Genomic DNA, 15,891 nt, shown 5'->3' on the forward strand with positions numbered 1-15,891 from the left:
ACAATGAAAATGTATTTCTGTGGAAAGCAAGATTATCTTGATATTATGAATTGGCTTACTTAATGTTTATTCTGGACCTTGCTGAATATGCTAATGAAACTCAGAGTCAAGGACTGTGCTTTCAGACTGCCCCTTGGTTGTTGTTTTATGAAGGTGGTGGCTGGAGAGAGGATTAATTTCTTGGGGTTTTCTAACTCACTAAGCATGATCAGCTGAACAGATACAATCCACAATCCAAATATACTTATCTGCTTATAAATTTTCTCCATGCGGTGGTTATTGCAAAAGAATAGTGGAAAATTCATGATATCTCAGTTCTCAAAATATTTGTGCTGTGTGCCTAGGTGGGATCCTTTTTTCCTACATCCCTGGTGATGAAGAAAAATAGAAGAGCCTCAATTCAGACTGAGTCTGATTCCTTTTGTAATGACTACTCTCTAATATTGTTTAATTGCCTGTGAAGATGCAAACAGGCCTAAAATCCATAATAATTAGCTTAAAATAAGTGGCTGACGTTCAGGCAAATCATCCAATATCAGCATTTCTTGTTACTTTGCAGAGTAAAAAGGAGAAAATTAAGAGAGATAATCAGTGAATGCAGTAGAAGGAAGGGTGGAGGTTTATTTGCTAAGAATATGTGTTCTAACACATCTTTTAGCTTTTCTTGTATGCTGCAGAGAGCAAACATAAGACCATATAAGCCATAGTCAGCATCTACACATTGAAATTCATATTTACAGGGTAGCTATGAGCCAAAATTTGCAAGGAGAGAAAGAAACTACTGAGAAAGACCAAGAAAGACATGTAGAAAAAACTAACTTCTGCCTCTCTATCAGTTAGAAAGAGAAAATATCTGTAGCCTGCAAAATTTGCCACATTTTGATTTTAGGTCAATGAACCACTTACACTTTGGACTGTGTTAACTGGGATTCTTCAAGTGATACCAGTGCATTTAACATCACCATTTGCTGTTAAATTCCAGAAGACAAACTAGCTGAAGTTGGAGCATGCTTCTGTTTATCAATTCCTCTGAACACACACTTCTCAAGGTTTGAAATTGCTGCTGTTTTCGCATTGCACCTAGAAATGAATATCAAATCAGTGAGTTTGCATGGAAATAGGTCACAGTGGAAGCACATACTTGCTAGAAACCAGCACACTACTTACATATATATGGGGGTTTTAATGAGTCTGTAATTAAAAACTTATCTACACTAGGAAATAAAACAGCAAAATGGGGAGGAAAAAACCCCAAAACAAAGCAACAACAAAACCCCCATCAAACTTCAGATAAAACCTAGACAGTATTGCCTCTATTTATGGCTAACGGGAAAAAGTTAGACGTTTTCATGCTTTTATATCCTCTCCAACAAACGAGCTTATGCATATCTAGATGAGAATAAGAATACCCCGGAACCTGTGGTTTATGCAGACAAATCACAGAGAAAAGAAATTGTGTGCAGGAGATGAAATAAATCACAAGTATATTAATTTCTCTCCCTCATGTCATTGCCGTGGACAATAATATTACTTGTATGGTGCTGCTGACATTTTCACCATCCTTATTCCAGTCTTGAACATTCCAATGAACATTCTGCTTGGCTGCAAAGAAAAGAAAGCAGACTGAAAGAGTAACATGAGCAGCAAGAATTTTGATGAACACTTCTGAAATGTGAGTGCATGCACGAGGGACGGGTGCATTGTTCAGTATATCTTCACACATCTTTTATTTCAACATTCATTTAAAGCTGCTGAAAATATTTTTTCTAAAATTTTGGTCTTGTAAACACTGATGTTAGAAAATATTTTTAACCATCTTATAACTCTGGAAAAGATATCCCATTAATGCCTGGCAGTCAGGTCTAAAAAACTTGCTGGAGGCTGGGATTATGATTCATTATTGAACTTCTCTCAACTTTTTCTTTAATGAATTCAGAGAAAATTTATTTTTACCTCAAGCTCTTTAAATTACTATAACCAAGTACATATACATACATAAAAATATAATGTAATATTTTGGTGTAAATAAAACAATTGAAAAAATAGCCATAGTCAGATACATATCTGCCTTCCTCACAAAGTTGTACCGATGAAAGTATGATTGGAGAAACCACAACAATATATTTCAAAGTAACAATAACCTTAACTGCTTTCAGAAGTTTTGATTTGGAAAGGCATGAGAATAACAATTACTATGTTTAGGTGAAGTATTGAACTTTCATTCCATTGTTTTAAATAAATTATTTTGCCTGTAAAATTAGAATCAATGTTGCTTCTACTGAGATTAATGGTAAAATATTCACCATATGAGCAGGACTAGATCTTACTCATCCCATAAATATCTACTATTTATATATCAATTTGTATATGAACCTTCAAAAGAATACAATTATATCCAGTAATGAAATGCTGCTCATTTTGCTCCCTGTCTTTCAAAGAAAAGACTGCACTGACTAAACATCAGTGGGCTACACAAGAAACTTGCAACAAGCTCTTAGTTCTGATCCGTTTTCTCTGAAAATAAACTTTCCAAAATCTATGTATGAAACGCACACAAAATTTCCATTTTCTGACCATTCCAAATCACAATTCAATATGCATTAGCTGGGCTTCTGTCAACATAATTTGCTACAGCAGTCAGATTTTCAGAAGGGCTTAGCTTGAGCTTTGCCACCAAAACAAATAAGATTATCAGAACAAGCACTGCATACAAGATGCTGACTTCTTTGAGAAATCTGTGTGCAAGTGTCATGGTTGGAGCTGCTTAATTCTGGCCTCTTCTGAACATTTGACCTTCATCTAAGACCCAGAGTGGTGCCAAATCCTCTTTAGAAAGCCCATCTCCCCAGACTGTCTTTTCTCCCTGTAAAAATCCACTCTACTGTATCTGCAGGATTAGCAGAATAAAATAGGATATGGAAGGGATACCATATGTAGTCCAACCATTTTGCTTTTTAACCATTATTCCTGCTTACTGCTTGATTTCAGGGGAATATTTATTTTAATTATTAAAGAGTAGAAAAAACAGAAAAGACCTTCTGAACTAATGTGTCTGCTCCTGTAAACTTCTCAAGATGGCTTAGCCTAAGGAAGGAGCTTCTAGACATCAATGTAAATTCACATTTTGATGGATTTTGTATTGATTGCCAATGTCAATGTTAAAGCATGTGCTATTTGGGCCTAAAGAAAGCACTTACTAAAAATAGGCATCCAGTAGCCTAGTGGGCTTGAATTCATTGTTGACAGACTATCCAGTTTAATTGCAATTTCTTTTGTCCTACTATATATATTATATATTTATGTATTTTGTCTTACATTTTCTTATATCCAGTGACTTCAATCTGTTCCTTTTAGAATCATATAAATACAGTTATATTAAAAAATATAGGCCATTTTTAGATCAAATTAAGTATTCCATGGAGAAGTTCCATTTTTTACTGATTGTGATCACCATAAACACAAAACTAAGGGGTTTTCTTAAAAGAACAAAGAAAAATTGAAATTTTATAAGCATCCTCTGTGGCCTTTTAAAAAGGGAGATCTGAGGATTTTTCAGAACCATGTTCTCTTTTCATTTGTTACCATGTTCCAGTGGGAGAAAAAAGGTGGAAAAGAAATAACAGAAGCATAAAAGTACAGACAAAATAAGTTTATATTTTAATGCCAGACTATTCACAAAAGACAGAGAACAGCAGTGTATGAATTTAACATAGCTGTGGCGTCACTGCATCATCAGTATTTCCAGATCAGTTGGAGGATGTGACAAAATGAAACTTCTGAGGAGATACTTTCTGTAAATTCACAAACGTGAATCAAACCTTGCTGTTGGGATGATCAGCAGTTCTGTGACTTCAGTCATATCAAAATGACCACATTGTATATGAGGGGACCAAAGGCAAGAGGGCACACAAGATTGTCTGAAGATGAAGATCTCAAAGTCCTTCTGGAACATATAAAGTACAATATAGTTGTATACAACATTTATGCCAGAGAAGAAAGGGTAAGAAAAAGATAAAATCAACCAGAATATCTGGTTGCAAATCAGTGCACTAATTCTTGTTAGGGGCTTTCACCCATAGGGAAACTCTCTTTGTCTAAAGCTGATTATAACTTGGGATGGGTGCATTGTACAGTATCAAATAAGAGCAACATTTTATACAAGGAAAAAACCACAGACTTAGAATTTATTATGAACTTCATTAATTTTACTATGGTTCAACTTAACTAGATTCTATGCATTACAAATGTACACCAGGGTTTTCCAGACAGGATCCTGAGGAGTGAAACAAAACAGGGAACAAGAAGGAAAGAAAATAAGGTAAGTAAGGGGAATACACTGTCCAGAGAAAAGGTTTTGCCTGAGCACAGGAAGAACACAAAAGAAGTTCCTCTCTTACTAGATCACATTTGTTTGAAAACACAATCTCAAGAAGCAGCATTTGAAACTTTGACCAGAAATTAACATTTACTTTGTGATGAGCAACAAGCAGATTTCTTACTTTGCTGCAGATTACTTTGCTGCTCTATTTTCTTGGTGTGTTTTGCTTTGTATTTTATTTGTTTAGAAACAGTTAAACACAAATGAAAATTAAATTTAGTTTTTGATTCTTTTGTTGAAGCAAAACATCCCACTCAGTCTGAAATCAACCTACAGTTTGGGGCTTTGTTTAAATTTTGTGGACAAGAAAAATAAAGATATATTTTCCTTCCTTAACATTCTTTGTTTGGTTCCTTGGGCAAGTTCAAATTAAAAAGAAAAAAATTAGAGTTAGAATCATTTACAGAGCTCTACTCCTGCCACAAATTCTTGGGTCATTATTGGTCTGTCAGTGAGGCGATGTTGGTAGGAAAATCTCTCTTCCTCAAGTGCTCTTTCAAGAAAGTATTTCTAAACCTTCATTTGTGCTCTTTTCTTTTTCAAACATTGCTTTAAAAGTTTTGCTGCTGTTGCTTATGACAGCAGCACATAATAAGTTAGGACAGAAGTGTAAAATCTGCTAGATATCACAATTTATTACATTATATCGTAGGGGAAGAGACAGAGCTTCATATCTCAGGGAAAATAGTGACAAAACAATCAAGCAGAACCAAGTTAAGTACAGAATAACTGCAAGTAACTTGCACTCTGCCAGGTGAAATCATGCTGCTCCTGAGATCAGGGACGCTCTTGCAGGCTTTCCCACCAACTGCAGTGCAATAAGTACTCATCTTTATCTCCTGCAAGGAATTCACCAGCTAAATATCCACAGTCAACACTCACACAGAGATTAAGAGACTAATCATATCTTGTTTAGCCATATAAATCCCAGTTCAGCCGTTACAACTGTCCTAATTCTGTTATCAAGGGAGTAATTTAATATTGCTGACCCAGTTCAATAAGGTGGCAAGAGATGATAAAGGGAAATATTCATCACAATAAGGTTAACACACGCTTTCCATGAAACACAACCGACTCCTGTGATCACTTGAGGGAACCTAGGCTATTCTTCCATTCTGAATTTTTGAATTTCTGAATTTTTTTCACCTTTGGCAAAAAAGCAGCAGAGGCTCACCTCTCTCTGTGCAAGCTTCCTGTTTTCCTCAGCATTCACTGATGTGGTGAATAGTATCTAGATACTGATATCTAGATATCTGCTCTGTTATTATCCCACTGCTCTGTGGGGAGAAAAAAAAAAACAATCAACTGTTACAAGTCTCCATCCAGATGAACTCTTCCAGTAGTTTAACAAGTCTATACATACAAAATACCTTTAAACCTCCAGGCACGCGCTGCAGAAAACAAATTGCAAAATAGTCAAAATATAGGGAGGCAAAGGCAAAATAAAGAAAGGGTAGCTTCAGCCTCTCCAAATATTCCTTTACCACGGTGTTTATTAGATGGCTATTCTAGCTATTTTTCAGACATTCTCACTTCTTTTCCATACTCTTTTCTTTGTTGCGACTGTTCTTATTGTTAGAGAGTTGAGAAGCATTTCAAATGAAGGAGTCACATTTTCAATAATACATCAAACATAATCTGAGCACATTCAGAAATGATGGGGCCCATAGCAAATTACATGTTGCAAAGCCTCATCAGCTGAGGCGATTACTTCATTTCTTCAAGTCATTTTAAAAGAGCTAAGAAACTGATGCTATTTACATCATGTATATAAATAACATGTATCTCATATTTATATAAAATGTGTGAGATTGGTGAACATTATTGCAAGTGTTCATTTGAATTTTAACTTGAATTCATACGACCAGTGATTGCACAATGGAGACAATGATTGTACCCAACCCCTTTTGAATTTTCTCTCCACAGGATTTCAATGAATCTTTGCTTTTTTTTTGCATGAGTTTTCTCAGAGGCAAGGGCTTGTGATGACAAGTTCAGTCTTCACAGAGACAATTTTTAAAACATCATTTAAGGAGTGCCCCTAAAGATCAGCCATCTGAAGACAAACTCATTGTATTATGAAAGGGAAAGGAAAAAGGGCAAAAGGAGAAAAGGGGGAAAAGGGAGAATTGAGACATTTTTGGTATTTTGTTTGGAGTTTGCTTTGATTTCAGTTAAAATGCTTGTATAGGTAATATAAAACTTAAAACCTGGTTTGATAGATTTCAAAGGTGTTTATCAAAGACAAGGAGCACTTGTCAGCAAACTGTTTCCATCCTGAGATATATCAGGGACATATAAGAGCACATTTTTCTTTGTATGCATGGTATTACAACTGGTAAAGATAAGTATTTTTGCAGAAAACTGCATTTAATAATACAGCGGTAGATTATATAGCACAGTTCATTTGGTACACGACAGTGCTGCACATTTCAAATGGGTAACACTTCCAAAATCCCACAGAGAAGAAAACAATGAGCCACCCACACAAGGCACTGAAGCACCTCAGAGAAAAGAAGTTTACTTTGCTAATGAAATCTTTATAATCTATTAATCTCACCTATCTGGTATTATTTTACATACTGGGACAATTTATCACAGGATGCCCTTATTCCCAAAATTCCTCACCAGAGCCCTCAAGGCTAGTAAAGTAACACATCAGAGGGCAAATGTGATTGTGGATTTCACTTGTGAGGACTCTGGAAGTGGAAAAAAAGAATTTAAAAGAGCTGTGCTCATTCATTCAGAGAGTGGAAATAACAGCTTATTGATGACTGAAGAGTGGCTATAATTCCAAATATTGCTTTAACTTTCCCACCAGAAGTATCATACAGGAGGCTTCTTGCAAATACCAGCTGGATCAAAAAAGTAGCATGAATGAGCTACTTTTTTCAATTATGTTTACCTCCTAGATTGGAAGATGCTTTCCGACTTATATAATGACATGCTTTATACTAAAAAAGCCAGTTAAGATTAGTTGGGACTGTCAGGACTAAAATCCACAATGGCTGAAGGACATAATCATTACAAAGATTGAGGTGACTTCCCAAAAGACTATTTCCACAAGTTGACGATGCCCTGAGCATTTTGAAAACTATCACAAAATTAATCAATGAAATCACACTCACTTGACATTCAGAAGGATTCCTAGTCACATTAAACACTTTGGAATCTGGACTTTGAGTCCCCAGGAAGTGAAAATCCTGCTGATATTTTTGGATTTGTAATTTGCATTTAATTGTGACTGACTTTTTCCGTGTTTAAGAGTGCTCCTAGCCTATGATGGATAACCAAAAGGCAAATAAATCAGTCTCTGAAAAAAACTGGCCTTAAAGAACTTTTCTGCAGAAAAAACCCAACATGTCATAAAAATACAGTGAGGCAGAGACATTTCTAGTCCAGTAACTTAACCCCAAGGCAACTTTTCAGCTAATATGCAAATGGCAGAAGCAGCTGTGCATAGTGGCTTTTTACAGTTTGGATGCCTCATATAACAAAGGAGGTTTCATATTTTAATTCATGTTTTCCCCTAGATAACACTAGCTGAAAGAGCAGTGAACCTCCGACACCGAATATCTGAAGACAAGGGTGCAATGTGGTATGGCCCTGGAGCCAACAGGTATTTGGCCCTGGATTTTAAAGGAGGTTTGTGTGGAGAACAGAAAAAAATGGAGAAAAAAACCCTAGCTACATTAACTTTGCATTGAAGCTGCTCCTGTAGCGCACGAAGAGAGGAGAAACTTTAACTATGCCAAGGCAAGAGAAGGAATAAAACTGTGACACATTCAGAGTCAGGCCAAACCAGAGGTAATTCCAAGGAAGGAAAGAGGTTCTGAGGGCTCTCTGCAAATGAAAATTGGCAATTGGCACTGAGCCAATTTTGCAGATCCAGTGCTTTGCCACTCCTGAGTAATAAGCTTTGTTTGGGGGACGTCAGCTCAATTTATTATACATAGATTAAATTTGATTTTCTACTGCATTGACAAATTATATACAGACAGGCTTATGAAAACCTCCTCTGCTGTTAAAATACTTTTGTTCATCTTTCTTATACCTGCAGTTCAAAAAAGGCTGAGAGCCATCAGAGTTGTTGGATTATTACTGAATGTAAGATAGCAGAAACCAATAATGTAAAAATATATAAGTACTCGATTTTCATTGCATTTGAAAAAAAATCTAAACACTTAAGATACATAATCTATAAAACAACACAAAAAAACCCCATATTTGGAATTTACATGCAGGTCCTATTAAAAAATTACAAATGTTTTCAATATCCCAACATTAGGCAAGATTTATGCCTTCAGCTAAAATGAAAGCAGTCAGTAGGTTATTTATTTAGCCTCTAACACACTATAAATAACATCTAAATAAATTAACTTAATAGCCACCAGAAGCAAAAGAGTGACTTTGATAAGTGCCATTTCATAGGAAAGAAACACATCAGACAGATTCCCTACAAGACACTGAATCCACCTAAGAATGCTGACTGTGTCTGATGTACAAAATGCTATGTCCAACTTGCCAATATGCTTGAAGCTCTCCTCCTCTGCTCAGACAAATATTCAGCATTATGAAACTTAAAAATATTCAATTTGCACAAGATGTCCTGTTACAGTTTTGTCTGTTTTTGCAGTGTGGTGGTGCTTCTTTGTGCACACCTACATATTTGTCACCCTCAATAAATATTGAGGACACTGACGCATTTGAACTGGCTTTGAAAGACTGAGATCAGAAAGACCTGTCAGGTCCCAACAACTCCATGAAAAGTAGAAAAACCCTGGAAATGCCTGCATGAGAAAGCAACTCTTTATAAATCCTCACATTAAGGGAAAGCTTACATTTCCTTAGACAACAAAAATCAAAGAGAAAAATCATAGAATCACAGGGAAACAGATTTTATTCCTTTCTACAGTTATGGAAACACTGTTAATTAAATGCCTGCCTCAGTAAAATCTCTTCTAGAACTGTAGCTTGGGCATCATGTGGCTCCATGTCACCCTAGTCAATCCATGCTACTTCCCAGTCCTTTCCTTTAGCATCAGATGAGCCAGTATTTCAGAGGAAGCAGGGGAGTTAATCTACCACAATGCTCTAGACATGTTAAAAATTTTTCACTTTTTATCTTCTCAGCAGTGCAAAACAATCCTACCAGCCTAAAGAACACACACAGTGGTTTTCTTGTCAGGGGTCTCTACCTGAAAGGGCCTCCCTTTAACTCTTGAGACTCGTGTGCTGGTGCTCCTGCTAACTTCTGTATCTCTACTTCCCTGTGTTCCTTATGGTTACAGAACTGCAAAAAGTGACAATTTCAAAGGTGGGTGGATAGTCTGGACAAAATCTTAGGAAAGTCTCAAATGTAAAAATATTTTAAGAAAACAGAAATTTTCACCAAAAGGGGAAAAAAGCAAATTGTGGAGTGCTTTCTGGCAGTAAAGCAGCTGCAAATGATCTCATTTATAATTCCACTTAATCTGTGGAAGGAAACAGAGACACCACCTCTAAGGCCAAGGTGCTGTGCTTAAACTGAGGTTAAATGAATGCAATGAATGCAGGAGCAGGGACTTGTGCCTTTTCCCTTTTATCCCTTTCTTTTTCAACATAGGTTTCTGAAGAAGCTCACCAGCATGGGACAGGACAGTCCTCAAGAGTGAAATGAGGATATGTCTCTCAATATCAACTCAGGGAAAAAAGTGCATTTTTTTTTAAAAATCCAAGGGGTGTTTTTATGGATGACTGCTACCATGAAACAAAGGACAGAGAAAGGACATAATTTATTTTTCAGAAAACAGAAATTACGAAATGGTGTTGTGCCAGAGAAAGCTTGACAAAAAGTATTCTTTGTTTGAGAGAAGATAATTCTAAGCACACTTTCATGGCAGCTGAAATGGGGATTTTAATTTTTTTTAAGATGGAAAAATTTACAAATGCAAGTACCGAGTGTTTTCCACTGAATATCAGTGTAGCTGAATATTTTCACTGTAGATGAAGTCAAGGATGTCTGAAGAGGTTTAAAGTATGCACTTACACTACAAGAAAGCAGAAAGTCTTTAAGTTCAAAGCTGACAGCTTAAGGAGACTAGAAGACAAGCATCTGGTTGCTTCTGTTTCCCCTTTCAAGAGGCAGCAGTTCAATGACACTTATTTCCTGCCTTGCTGTCCTCTTAATTTGACAGCAAGATTGAAACAATAATCATGTTTGGGAGATCTGAGGTAACATTCAGCGAAAGAACAAGAAGTAAAAGAAACATGAGAAACATAGCATTAAATTGTTCTTTTGGTGTATTTATCTGTAAGATCTTTCTTCATGTCACATATGATTGCTTTAAGTATTGGTTTCTAATCCTCTTTCCAATATTAGCAATTCTTGAAATACAAGCTTAGGTTTCAGTAAAATTCATGTTCCAAGGTAAAAACTGCTGCTTTATTCCCAGAAGAGACACAAATTATCCATAATGCATACTCTTAAGGTATTTGCTTTTTACCATCACCTTGCTCTTTTCCCATGTTATTGGAAGAACTAAAATTCTGTTCTGAAATAAAATCTTAAATATGTATTGAACACAATTTGAACAGCACCTGAAGTACAGGAAAACAGACAATACACATATTTTTCTATAGACTGATTAAAAAACCAATGAAAAGTAAGAAATTTGTGACTTATATTTACACAGAATCTTTTCATCTTCACCTATCAGCACCAAGAGGGGATTTTTGACATAAATTAACAGCAACTAAAGGGGGGTAAAAACTGCTAATGTCCTACTAAAGACAGCCCCTTTTGAGCAGAACATAGATGGTCAGCTAGGTAGTTTCTGTTTTCTTTTGCTTCATTTAATAGTAGCTGAATAAATATTTCTGCATGTAAATTTACCTCACCTGCAACAAAAAATATATACTCCTTAATGAATGTTCACTTATGGGAAAACAGCTCTTAAACATTTCCTGTCCAAGCCCATTTGACCATCTAAAAATTAGATTTTTCTTTGGAAAACTGCAAAGACAAGTCAGGTTGAACATTTACATCTCCATTAATGTATTAATAACACTATCACTTCATTTATAAGATAGATTTTTATTAACACATCACTTTTTCTCCTTGGAAGACTGCTTTGCTAGGGTTCTAAGTCAAGCAGTTGCTTTGTAGTGAGCATGGTCAGTTTCCCAGCATAAATATTGTAGTTACATTATGGACGTACACAAGTCTTGATGGTGGGACGTCTCAAAAAAAAAAAAGATTTTCAAAGATACCAGTGCTAGATAATGGAGCTCAGGTGTCCTTATAAAGTATATTATAGGATATAATATAATAATATATAAAGAATATAAAGCATATATATAATGTCTATTCCCTTTAAAGTACAGTAAGCTCTTTTTGAATACTAAGCATTTTCAGCAATAGTATGCAATTAAAATATAATTTTCAATTAGCCACCTTCCAGAGTAAAGGCATTTTAATGGACTGCAATGAACACATATAATAAGAATATAGGAAGGCTATCTTGGGTGACAAAAGTGATTCTCAGCCCAATTCCTAGCACTCACATTAGGAGGCTCTAAAGCACATTTTCCTGGCTCAACATTACGAGCACACTGAATCGCTGTATCAAGAAGAATCAGCTCAACTGCCAGTGCAATTGCCACAGGGAATTGTCTCCATCAATGCAACACAACAGATTTGCCTGGGCATATCACACTAACTAGCTATTTCACTACATTTAGCAGAAGAGACTGCCAAATTACTGTCTAATTCAGTGAAGATACACATCTAGCAGTCTATTAGAGCCTTTGCTTTGACTTATAGTCTGATTTAAAGTGACAATTCAAATCTGCTCTTGTATAACCATAAAATAATGGGATATTAATAATACAGGTTATGCATTTCATGTCAAGCTTAATTTTAAGCTTATTATCAAGATGAAATGAAATATTTAAAAATTAAAGTGAAATGATAAATGAGGAGGCTGAAGAAAGGTAACTAAATCATACAAGTTTTATACTGTCCTTTTCCTGTGTACATTGTCAAACTTTGTAATGGCTAAATGCAGTGGAAGAGCCATTTTTTGCCCCTCAATATTAAAAAAATTAGCATCCAAGCTGTGAGAGATCAGTTGTACATTTTTTACCCTGTATATTTCAAAGGCAGTGTTAAGCACTGTGTCCTTCCAAGCCTTGAGAGCAGATGCTGAAATGAAGGCAAGAGTATTAAAAAGATTAGTCAAAAATAGAGATGGCGCAAATTCTAAGTATTCCAAAGATCCCATACTGGAATATGAAACCTTTATAAAGATATTTATATACTTAAGAAATGGAAGAAGGGCAAATGAATGAGCTTCCCAAAAACAATGAAGGGACAAAAACTTGAGAATTTGGGGGCTGGAAGCCAGGCTATGATTGAGGTTATCCTTAGCAACATGCATGCAAGTATGAATGCAAGCAACTTGCAAACACCATTTAAATCCAGGTCTTGATTAGCAACTGGAGCCAGAAGTATTCCTTGTGCTAAGAAAACCCTCATTTTTGCATTTTCCCCAAGTCTATTTGGCAATAAGGATTTTTTTTTCCTGGGCTATCAATAGTCAAACAGACCCAAATCTTTATTATTACACAGGCTGGACTGGAAGTGTAGAAGATTAGACCCAAGAGCATTTATGGGAAGAACCAAGTCAGTCCTTAGGATGAGGCAGGATAGAACTGGTACTATCAGTAGTTATCAGCCTTCCAGATTCTGCCCTGCTTGAGTCTGACATTGACCTTTATGTCATAAAGGTATAAATTTACCTTCTATAACATGTTAGCAAAAAACTCCAGAAAGTGATGAGACACTTATTCTGCTAATGGCAGTTCATTCTTTTTCCTCTGAAAAAGGTCCAGACAACTGCATCATTCCTCCTTGATCCTGTTAGAAAGTAAAACTTAATGGGAAATTAAGTTTGAGAAATGAGAATCTTCCCCCTACTAAGAAATACAAATCTTTGTGCTCAGCTGCAGTCAGATTGTGAGCCTTGAACTGAGTCAGCTTTCAGACTGCTCTAGGTTTGTTCCACATTATGTACCATGAGGGAATACATTTTTTAATAAGAGAGCATATACTGATGATATCCATGACTACTGGCTATGATTTTTATTAAAGCAGAGTAAATGTTTAATACAAAATGAATCTTTAAAATCTATTCAAATGAGATTGCAAAACCCTTGTTGAACAAGGCTAGGTCTTTTTTTCTTAGTGCAGGCATACATTGTGACTACTGCAAATGTCAGAGCATGAAAGATCTCCTTACAATGCCCAGATTTGAATACATAAAAACTTTCACCACTTTCACTGAATGAGAGCCGATTTAATAAATCACTGAAATTTACTCTTAGAAAGCTGTTTCAAACCTGCCCTGCACAAAGCATCCAGTCAAAGCTGCAGGAATAAACTTGATGTGTTTGCAAATCTCCACTTAGTGAGTTTAACACAATTTATTCAATATATAATAAACATTTCAATACCCTTACATTTTCTAGGCCTGATTTTCCATTCTCTAAATTGGCAAACTCTCAGGTCAAGGAGTTTTCATGACCCATTTTGCAACACTAAATTATTTGAAACCAAGTAGAGATTTCAAGATGTATGGTTATGATTAAAAGTGGCAGTTCCTACAAACTACGTGAAAAGCATATCATATTTAGATAGTCCTGTAATCCTCTGCTATCTTATTCTTATCTCTTTATAACATTTTCTAAATTTTTATTGAAAATTTACTACAGCTAAGTGCAATTTTCAAGTTAAGGTGAAATTTTAAAACAAGAGTGTAAATTCCAATGCAAAAGGATAGGTTGACTATTCAATGCAAAAGGATAGGTTGACTATCCAGTGCTTTTGGTTAAAATGTATGTGGCAAACAATACATCATAAAAATTTAGAGTTTTTTGAGGATTTTTTTTTTAAACAGGGGTTTTTCTTGGGCTGTGTATCAAAGTTATTTGTTATAGAAATCTGGACAGTCTCTTGTTAGCCTATCAAGATTTTAACAGAATAAAATTGAAGGAAAGAAATATAGAAAAAGATCAGTCTAAGCCTCCCCATAATGTGCAGCTCCTACTCCCTAGTAGTAATATAAATAGCTCTCATACAAAACCTCTGGTTAGAAATCACTCATTTAACTTAAAGTCACTTCAATTCTCTCTACCAACCACTATGCAATAATATCCATTTTTGAGTACCACCTTCTGCGAAGTAAACTTTTAAAGGTGCTATCATATATCATATAGATAAACAAGCCAAGCTCTGGAGATGTAATCATATAAGTAATTCAAAATTAAGAAGCAAATCATAAACAGAGGTGAGAATAGGATACAGGTCTTCTGCTTCCTGTGCTTCCATTTGTGATGCTCAGTAGAGGTGTGTCCTCATCACTTCATGCTGCTCCAGGGATGCACACACAAGTAGACTCTACCTAAAAGAAGAAATCTCAACATTTCCACTCAAAACACAATGAAACCCTTTCTAACTGCAAAGAATTCAACAATGCCCTGCTGATTTCAGTCTTTCATCAAACTTTCTGGAGTCAGGGTGGTCTGATATGCCAAGTGCTCAAGGGCAGAGGGAGGGGTTTCCTGAGCCCTACTCAGATTACTGAGGTCTGGAGTAGCATTGCATTTTAGGGAGTGTTTCCAAACCAAACTGGGATTTTTCCTAGGAACACTTTGCACCATGCTCTCTGTGCCACCACCACCTTCCCCACCCCCCAAACACCCAGAAACCATCTTTTACTTCTTCTCTCACCCCACTTCTTTGACCTCCCTTTCTAATCAGCAGTGCCTTCCTTCAACAGAGATTTTCCATTGTTTCTAAGGAACTGTTTTTCTTTCCAAATTTCACCTCCAAGTGTTCTTTTTTGCAGTCCTCACATTCAACTCTGATGCTTGTTTGCATCGCTACTGGAAAACAGAAGTGCAGAACATTGCGAATACTTCTTTCATCTTCTACTTTGTCATTTTCATAGATTTACTCAATTTACAGTTCAGGCACAGGAGATTCATAGCTGCCAGTCACCTTGAAGTTTGGGTAACAAGGAACCTTCAGGAGGACTCAATCCTCAGAATTACATCATTGATGTTTACCTACACTGATAGAGGTATACAGGTGCATTTTCCCCCAACAATACAAATACAAAGATTGTACACTGAAATGGAGGAGTTTCTGTGCCATTTCCCAGTCTGGCAGAGCCCATTCTTAGAGGTACATCATGTAATAGGAACATGCATGTAATAGGAGTATGCATTTTTAATGTATCTACCACACAGATTGTACAGAAACACAATCTTGAAATCTCCTTGAAGACCTCTCTGTACACCACTCCACATGATCTACAGGATGATATTACCACTCACTTCTACTGAGGGACTGGCAGCGAAACTTTTTGTTCTGTCATCTCCTTCACAGTCACACAAAAGATAAAGAGAATTCCCCTAATGATCTACACGTTATTTTTGTTAAAACAATATTATGCAATGAAAAAAATTGA

At 36.0% G+C, this 15,891-nt stretch overlaps 1 long non-coding RNA gene across 1 annotated transcript in view; it reads right to left on the reverse strand.

Moving 5' to 3' along the window:
• Positions 1 to 912: 912 nt before the first annotated feature.
• Positions 913 to 15,891, reverse strand: part of LOC106629955 (uncharacterized) — a 151,447-nt gene continuing 136,468 nt past the window's right edge. The window contains exons 4-7 of the long non-coding RNA XR_001333310.3: positions 5,553 to 5,655; positions 3,819 to 3,943; positions 1,532 to 1,602; positions 913 to 1,080 (exon numbers count right to left, since the gene is read on the reverse strand). This is a non-coding gene — a long non-coding RNA (uncharacterized LOC106629955). The remainder of the gene's footprint in view (positions 1,081 to 1,531; positions 1,603 to 3,818; positions 3,944 to 5,552; positions 5,656 to 15,891) is intronic.

The sequence above is a fragment of the Zonotrichia albicollis genome, chromosome 1 (assembly GCF_047830755.1).
Source record: "Zonotrichia albicollis isolate bZonAlb1 chromosome 1, bZonAlb1.hap1, whole genome shotgun sequence".
Lineage (NCBI taxonomy): Eukaryota > Metazoa > Chordata > Aves > Passeriformes > Passerellidae > Zonotrichia > Zonotrichia albicollis.